The sequence below is a fragment of the Oryctolagus cuniculus genome, chromosome 12, assembly GCF_051225735.1.
Source record: "Oryctolagus cuniculus isolate XC-2025 breed Fujian yellow rabbit chromosome 12, ASM5122573v1, whole genome shotgun sequence".
In the NCBI taxonomy this organism is placed as follows: Eukaryota; Metazoa; Chordata; class Mammalia; order Lagomorpha; family Leporidae; genus Oryctolagus; species Oryctolagus cuniculus.
In genome coordinates this window covers 43,655,659-43,664,795 of record NC_142878.1, presented here as the reverse complement: position 1 = coordinate 43,664,795, position 9,137 = coordinate 43,655,659, and the positions used below count along the sequence as shown (strand labels likewise).

Sequence of the window (9,137 nt, the reverse complement as noted above, 5' to 3'; positions counted from 1 at the left end):
CAGGTCAATCTGTAGTTCATCTCCACCACCGGTTCTTACATCAGTGTCCCCCTGGTCATTTCCACTGTTCAAAGCTTCCTCCTCAGGAGAGGCTCTTGGGGATGGTATCCCTGAGTCCTCTGTGTTGCTAAGTCTGTCCTTGTCCTTTACACTTGAGAGTTGTGCTGGATATAAAACTATTGGCTCACTGTTTCTTTGAGTATCTGGACTATATCACACCATGTCCTTCTGGCAAAAAGCACTGTTGTGGAAAAAATTAATTGCAATCGTGCTTCTTCCCTTTGAATTCACAGTTCCTTTTCTAGGTACCCAAAAGCCTTCTCATCTCATCTCTACTTCCTCTCCTATGCACTACACTCCTTGCCTCTTCCCTGTCTTCTCAGCCTTCCCGGTCACTCTTCTCCTGCCTTTTAAAAAAATATATGTTTATTCATTTGCAAGAGTGTGTATGTGATAGAGAGAGAGAGAGAGAGAGAGAGAGAGAGAGAGAATGTGCTTCTATCTACTGGCTCGTTCACCAAAATGCCTGCAGTGGCTCCCAGGCAGGGCTGAAGCCCTGGTCAGGGGACTCATTCAGATTTCTCACATAAGTGACAAGAATGCAACCACCTGAACTATCACTGTTGCCTTCCAGCATCTGCACTAGCAAGAAACTGGAATCAGGAGTGGAGCTCGGAATCAAACCCAGGTGCTCTCATACCGGACTTGGGCATCCTAACCAGCAGCTTAACTCCTAGGCCAAATGCCTGCCCCGTCCTCTTTTATAAACAGCCTGGTTATTTTACTAATTTGTGACTTGGTGTTAGTCTCATTCTGGGTTGATATTCCCAGATACATGGTGTGTTTTTTTTTTCATTGTGTACCTTCAAATCTTTTTTAAATAAAAAAATGGGGAGATTACAATTTTTAGTGTTTGTTTTATTCCTCACTTTTGAGTTTCTTCTACAAAACACTCTTATTGTCAGTATGTTTGAGCTCCTTTGCATACCTTTAATATTTTGCATTGAATCCTTTTTTTATTTCATTTTGACTTTAAGAAATTTTTTGCACATTTTGTTTTTCTTAAGGTACCATCTGTTGGGTAGATTTGCTCTTATGTTCTTTCTAGTTTATTCTTCATTTCTGAAATATTTTATTTCTAATTTTTCTGAATTGTTACTTTCTTTCTGAGTTTGTTAGTTTTGGTCAGTGTTCAATCTTTCTCTTACTACCTACTAACTCATTCTGAGTACTAGTTCACCATTTTGTCATTTTTGTGGACCTGTCTTTCCAGGATATTTTCCTTAGCCTCTGGTTCGACTGCTTCTTTTCTTTCTTTCTTTAAAATAACTTTGTATGGTATCTGGCTTAATACAGTTCTGTAGCTCATTTTTAGTGAAATTAGGTTTTCTGAACTTTGGGAGGCGGGGCTCAGAACAGCTTTTCTTACTTCGCTGAGCGCCCTCTTTGTTGTTTTTGTGTAGTATTCAAATCCACTACAGCCCCGCTCGCTGGTGGAGCTCACTTGGCTCTCTTTCCCTCCCCTACTTTGGTCTGAACTTTGTTTTCTTTGTCTCCGTTGTCCCCACTCTGCCCAGTTTTGATTGCATGCCCAGCTGCTTCTCACCAGCGTGGGCCCAGTCCTACAAGACAGCCCTGAGGAGTGGGTGTGGGGCGTCCATGGGGACCCCTTCAATCCTTACTGCAGGCTCCTCACACTCACTGACCATGGGACAAGGCAACGTCTCTCAGTTACCGACTGCTCTCACACTGGCCTCCATATTTTCCAGTGGGTACCTGTTACCTTCGCTGCTGTTTTTCTGACCCAGGTCTGTAGGTCACAGGCCCTGTGGCTTCTCTCATCTTCCTCCCACACAGATGGGCTACCATGGGCTACCATGTGAGTGTGGATAACTGTTTACATCTACTTGTATTTTGGAATTCATGGGGATGCACTGTGACCTAGGTTTGTAATAAGTGTGATCCGTGGGTATTTGGCTTTGTCATCTTGTTGCTCTACCCTTATGTGGGTATTTGGAAAAATTGCAAAACTCTGTTACTCCTGCCAGAATCTTCTTCTGGGGGTGAGCCCTTGATAAATGTTCCCCCAGTTTCCTGCTTGCTTAGACTAGGGAGAGGTTTTTGTGTGTCTGTGGTGGAGACCTTAAAGTGTTTTTGATGGAGAGCTCATTCTCTCCTCTCTTAGGCTGCTCAAGGCCCCTCCCCCGTCCCATTCTCCCAGGCAGGTTACAGCGGGGTGGGGGACGTGTGTGCTTTGGAGCTTGGCAGCAGGATGGGATGGTGAGAATATCCCTCTGCCTTGCTCTCCATCGGACCAAATCAAATGGTGAGTGAGAGCAGAATGTTCCAGAGATGAAAACTGTTCCTGCCCCCACTTAGAGCTGTAGCCGTTCATTCCTCAACAGGAACAAATTTAAGCTACAAGTGTTCTGGGGGCTGATACTACACTTCCAAGCAGAGACAGGCACCATGGGGGAACCAGCTCCGTGACCTGAGAAGCATTTTAGCGCTTGTATTGCACAAGGAGAATTGGAGAGGTCAGGACTTTATTTAACCCTATTATAAAGACCAGTCTGGTGAGTATGAAAACCTAGCAACTCCCTCTGAGGGGCTTCCCCCCTCGCTCTCGCCTCAGGTGGCAGACACGTGACTGAAGCCAGCCTCTGTCCTCCCTGCCACGCAGGCCCTGCGTCTTCCCCGGTGAAGGGCTGTCACGTCCCCAGGCCCTGCGGTGTTTCTGTGCTGTTGCTGGGCATCCTGGGAAATCCTACGGCTGTCCTGCTCAGGGCCATCGCTGACAGCTAGGGCTCCGTTTGAGTTCGGACCAGGTCAGGAGGCCTCCTTTGATTGGCATTTTCTTTATTAGCTGGGAGCCCTCAAACAATCAGCCGTTCTGCTGCATGCCAGCATTCAGTGTTTGGCCCGCAAGTGTCTCTTGGTGACCTTTATTTGCATTGGCCTGCAGATAATAGTCAGTTTCCTTAGTGAGGAGGAGGCGGGAGGAGGTAAAGAGTATATGAGAAGCCTAGTGTTAACTGTGAGGACTTAAGTATAGGATGTGCAGGCGGCTCTAGCAACCTCAGTTCCGCTGCCCTTCGTGAAAGGGACAATCACTGTGTCATTAACCCCTGAGCCCAGCACCACCAGGGGGCTGCGGACAAGTTCAAAGATTTTGGAGATGAAACAACCAGGAGGCCAGACCTGAGAACTGTGGATAGGTTCAAACTGCTGCTGCCTAGGAGAGGTTGCAGTGGGGAGCCCGCCCATGAGGTTGGTGTGGGCTTCTGAAAGTTAAATGAAAATTGTAATTAGTTACCAACATGTAAAGATCAGCAGACTTTATGTTAAAAGAAAAAAAATGTCCATTTCTGGCTTCTCCCGAGAAACCAGTGGCCTGGCAACAATGGGCTGGAGCCGAGTGGCAGCCCCTTGTAATTTAGGGAGCTGTGTGCTGCTTGTTGCCATAGTTCCCTCTCTCCTGGATGCTTCCCATGGGCAGACAAAGCCATGCGATTTCTGCCTATGAAAGGCACCCTCCCTGACTCCACTTCCCCCACCAGGACTCCCTCCCAGCAAAAACACCTCCAAAGAGTTGTCCGCACCCACGCCCCATTCCTTTGCTCCCATTCTTTCTAACATCCCATGGCTGCACCCCAACACGAGGTGACGCGTCGTTACCTTTGATCTGAGTCTGCCTGAACCTCCTGTGGCCCAGCGGCCCCATGCTCGCTCGCTGCCCTGAGCACTCTGCTCACGTGCCTTCCGGGTTGTGTGCTCTGGAGCTGTCCCCTCTCTGTAGCCTCTGAAGCTGGACTTCACCTCTGCACACACACCTGCCCTTGATTTCCTTCAGCCTCAGGGCCCTAAACACCTGCTGAGCCCCTGGTGCGGTGCGTGTACCCAGCCCCCGGCCAGAGCCTACCTGCCACCGCTGCTTGATGAGCTCTCATATCTGGCACAGCCAAAGCGAGCTGTCTTCCTCTCTCTGCCACCTCCCGTTTGCTTCTCCAGATCCACTTTCCATTCCACTGTCCCTTGCTCTGTGCCCCCCCCCCCCCGGAGTGACTTGAACACACTCTTCTAGTCTGGGGGTTTGGCGGTGGGGAGTGAGCTCAGGTGTTTGGTCCCCAGGGGAACCCAGTGCTGGCTGCATCCCTGTCAAGGGTGAGTCAGCCCAGCCACTCCGCATGCTGCCTTTCTCTCGGCCTGGCCAAGGCTGGTCACTGTCCTGCACTTTGCTCGTCGGGATGTCACACTGCCTCTGTGTTTTCCCTTCACACTACCCGGAGCTTTGTGAATAGTCCCTTCATTGGAGTTTGTCATCTGTTTCCTGCCGAGACCATGCTTGTATCCCATATTGTCACCTTTCTTACTTGAAGATGTTAATGAGAGTGACCAGCCTTTGTATAAGGACAGTTAGAAAAGGCAAATGTGAAACAAGATTTATTTTTATTTATTTGGAAGGCAGAGTTACAGAGAAAGAGAGATGGAGTTAGAGAGAGAGAGAGAGAGAGAGATCTTCCATCTACTGGTACTCTCCCCTAGATGGCTGCAACAGCTGGGGCTGGTCCAGGCTGAGGCAGGAGCTTCTTCTGGGACTCCCACATGGGTGCAGCGGCCCAAAGATTTAGGCCATCTTCCATTGCTTTCCTGGTGCATTAGCGGGGAGCTGGATCAGAAGCTGAACAGCTGGGACTCAACCCGGTGTGCATATGGGATGCCAGCATCACAGGCTGTGGCTTAACCTGCTGCACCACAACCCTGGCCCTGAGCCCATCTTTTTAATGTTACACTTTGATGGAAGATTGAGGGGAAGCAGAACCACAGTCATTCCAATAAGCATCTTTCACTGGACCTTCACCCCAGAGGACAATTAGGAAGTAAATGCAAAGGAGATATGAGAGCATTTACCTTCGATAATGACTCTGCTGCACAAGTTAAAGAATCAAGTGATCCACACTGGCTGCAGAATATAAAACTGTGACTTGTAGACCTTTAGCAAAGTCTGTGAGCTGCTTTCCCATGGATTTCCAACCATTTTTACCAAGATCCATGTGGTAGAGAAATGATGCATCACGTTTCTCTGAAGAAGGGGCATTGATTTGGCTGCCAGAGGCAGAGGAAGCCGTTATTCATCTGTCTGCAGACACTGACCAAGCCATTCAATAAACAGGAGGACCGATGCAAGGATTATGTAGATTGATACCTTTGTGTACTCTTGTTAATACTGTTTATATACTCAGCAAAAATTTAAGCAAGACCGAGTTTGTTAATGCTTCACATTCTTTTCTTTATAGAAGAAAGAAATATGACCGTTCATCTACCAGAGTGGTTGAAACAGTACAAGGTAGGCAGAGAATGTATTTCTAATTTCACTTCTACTTCCTGTTCCTCTTTACCCCCATCCCACCCTCTCAGAACTCCTTTTATCTCTAGCTTCTAGGAATTTTCTTTTCTGCAAATAAAGCAAACTGAGATCCCGAGAGTTTTCTGAAGGCATTTTTGTTTTTAAAATGACAAGTAAAAAACCGGTGCCATGGCTCACTAGGCTAATTCTCCGCCTGCGGCGCCAGCACCCAGGTTCTAGTCCCAGTCGGGGCGCCAGTTCTGTCCCGGTTGCTCCTCTTCTAGTCCAGCTCTCTGCTGTGGCCCAGGAAGGCAGTGGAGGATGGCCCAGGTCCTTGGGCCCTGCACCTGCACAGGAGACCAGGGAAAGCACCTGGCTCCTGGCTTCAGATTGGCGCAGCACGCCGGCCATAGCAGCCATTTAGGGGGTGAACCAATGGAAAAGGAAGACCTTTCTCTCTGTCTCTTTCTCTCACTGTCTAACTCTGCCTGTCAAACAAAAAATGACAAGTAAAAAAAATAGAAATAATGAAAAAGCATATAAAACATACATCAAGATGAAATAAGTATCAGTTGAACCATTTGACAAGGTCAAAACTTATTTTTTAAAATTCTGTTTTGAAGGGACTCAGATAAAAGAAAATGAAAACAGAAACAGCAAATACTTTGAGAGCAAATGTTCATGTAGCTGGGATTTATTCTAAAATTATACATTCTGGTAGATGCAACAAAAATATCTTATGAACAGTAGACTTATAGTTAAAATATGATATATCCCTATAATAGTTAAATAAGTTATGCACCCATAAGCATTCATACATACTATCTTTTCAGAGTATATTTGAACATGTAAGAACTTATTCAAGGAAAAACATTAGGTAGAAAAAGCCCCTATGTTTTTTAATATTATTCCCTGTGCATGTGTGTATGTGTGTGTGTGTATGTGTCTGTATTAACAGATAAAAAATTAGGAGGGCATATTTCACAGTACCAGCAGTGATTATCTCTGGGTGATAGGGTTTTTGGTTTTTTTTTTTTTTTTTTGACAGGCAGAGTGGACAGTGAGAGAGAGAGAAACAGAGAGAAAGGTCTTCCTTTGCCGTTGGTTCACCCTACAATGGCCGCTGCGGCAGGCGCACCACACTGATCCGAAGCCAGGAGCCAGGTGCTTCCCCTGGTCTCCCATGTGGGTGCAGGGCCTAAGGATTTGGGCCATCCTCCACTGCACTCCCGGGCCACAGCAGAGAGCTGGACTGGAGGAGGGGCAACCAGGACAGAATCTGGTGCCCTGACCAGGACTAGAACCTGGTGTGCCGGCGCCGCAGGCAGAGGATTAGCCTATTGAGCAGCGGCGCTGGCCAATAGGGTTCTAAATGATCAATATTCCATTATTTACAGGTTTTGTAGTTTATTGATTTTTTCAATGAATATACAGACATGTTAATTTTATAATAAAATGTGGAAAAATTACTCTTTGAAGAAGGCATTTATTCACAAAAGGAAATGATAGAAGTTCAGGCTGCAAGGAATGGGCATTTTCAAATGTGTCTAAGAGCATATTGTACATAATAGACCACAGCAAATAACAGCATGTTTCATAGAATAATAAATAACAGGGCCGGCACTGTGGTGCAGTGAGTTGACACCCTGGCCTGAAGCGTCGGCATCCCATTTGGGTGCCGGTTCAAGACCCGGCTGCTCCACTTCCACTCTGGCTCTCTGCTGTGGCCTGGAGAGCAGTGGAGGATAGCCCGAGTCCTTGGGCCCCTGTGCCTGCGTGGGAGACCTGGAGGAGGCTCCTGGCTCCTGGCATCGGATCGGCACAGCTCCAGCCGTTGCGGCCAACTGGGGAGTGAATGAACCAGCGGATGGAAGACCTCTCTCTCTCTCTCTCTCTCTGCCTCTCCTCTCTCTGTGTAACTCTGACTTTAAATAAATATATATATCTTTAAAAAATATATATATTTTAAAAAAAGAATAATAAATAGTGAATCTATATTGTGCACTTACCACTTGCCAGGCACTGTGCATTAACACTCTTTGTATTCACTGTATTATGCTATTCATTCATAGATTCTCTTTGTATATTCATCAACAATGCTACAAAGGTAGGCATTAGCTAATATCTGAAGAGGCAATTGAAGTTTAGAGAATTAAATAAATTGGTTAGGGTAAGACACACTATTGTAAAACAAATCTGAGATCTCACTGGATGAACAAGAAAGAGGGTTATTCTTAATTATGTAACAGTTATTTCTTAATCTTTTAAAATCTCACTGGCAGCATGAGTTATGATGGAGTGGCCTTCTCACTCCATCTGCTGTCTTGCACACATAGCTTCCAAGGTTGCGCTGGGTATTCCTATCAGGCCACCAGCCAGGGCAGTTGAGGTGTGGAGTTTCATGGGCCAGCCCTAGAAGCAGCATAATTTCCAGCCATATTCCAGTGGCCAGAACTCAATCATTCTTAATTGCAAGAGAGGCTAGGAAAGAGTCTAGGGGCCACGCTGTGGCATAGCGGGTAAAGCCGCCACCTGCAGTGCCAGCATCCCATATGGGCGCTGGTTCAAGTCCTGGCTGCTCCTCTTGCAATCCAGCTCTCTGCTATGGCCTGGGAAAGCAGTAAAAGATGGCCCAAGTCCTTGGGCCCTTGCACCCACATGGAAGACCCAGAAGAAGCTCCTGGCTCCTGCCTTGGAATTGGCACAGCTCTGGCTGTTGTGGGCCAGCAGATGGAAGTCCTCTTTCTCTCTCTCTCTCTCTGTGTCCTTCTCTCTGTGTAACTCTGACTTTCAAATAAAATGAATACATCTTAAAGAGAGAGAGAGAGAGTCTTGTGGTATCCCAGGAAGAAAAGAGATAAGGATTTGGTGAGTGGCTCACTGATCTCTGCCAGCTGAGGTATTTTACTAGAGACAGAGCCAGGATTTGAATACAGCCTGTCCTGTTAGAAGCTGGCCATCACAGCCACAAAGCTTCGCCTTCTCACTGCAGAGGTGTGTATGGAGATGGTCTTCAAGTCTCGAGATTGCGTGTTCTTATCACTTCTAAGTCCGAGCCCAGTACTCTACTCCTCCTGCCCCTCAGCTAGTCTTTAAGTATTCAGAATTGTTGGTACTGTGGGCACTTCCTACTGCAGTCTCCCCATTCTGCAACTCCAGCTGCACCAATCTGTACTTCACAGTTCTGCAGAAATTTCTTTTTTTTTAAGAAATATATATTTTTATAGCAATACATACCACTCTTGTTGTGGATCGCCTAACTGCCTATTTGCCTAGACTGTAACCTTGAAAGCTAAAACTCTAAGTTGCTCCTGGCACAGTTTAAACAAGAAATGTTTGCATCCTTTAGAATTCCCCTTTATTCCACTAGCCAACAGCTCTTGTTAATTTTGTCCCCCAAATATACTTCCCACAGGCTCTCATCATCTCACCTTGTATGATAAATCTCATTATTAATGTCTTCTGCTTTGTTCCATTCTGTGGTATAAATTCTATACTGCCACCGTCCTATGCAACCTTCTAAAACACCAGTCTTTTCGTACCACTCCCTGGCCTAAAAGCTTCCAGTGACCTTTTCTTAAGGAAAAGTGTAAATCCCATAGCACAGCATTCAAATTCTCCTTCCTTCTGTCCATAGTCTACTTTTATCACTTTGGTTCACTCCACTTTCTTTCACATTCTCTCTGGACTGATCATATCCCTAGAACAGCTGAAATGGCCAGCTCCGTGCCGCTGCTCTGGCTGCCCAGTCCTGTCCATACTTCAACATCTAACCCAAGACGCCCTTGCT

At 46.5% G+C, this 9,137-nt stretch overlaps 1 long non-coding RNA gene across 2 annotated transcripts in view; it reads left to right on the top strand.

Annotated features, from left to right (window-relative positions):
- Positions 1 to 1,675: 1,675 nt before the first annotated feature.
- The window catches only part of LOC127483812 (uncharacterized), a 48,067-nt gene continuing 40,605 nt past the window's right edge, over positions 1,676 to 9,137 (top strand). For both annotated transcript variants that reach the window (XR_016217902.1, XR_016217901.1), the window contains exons 1-2: positions 1,676 to 1,879; positions 5,298 to 5,347. This is a non-coding gene — a long non-coding RNA (uncharacterized LOC127483812). The remainder of the gene's footprint in view (positions 1,880 to 5,297; positions 5,348 to 9,137) is intronic.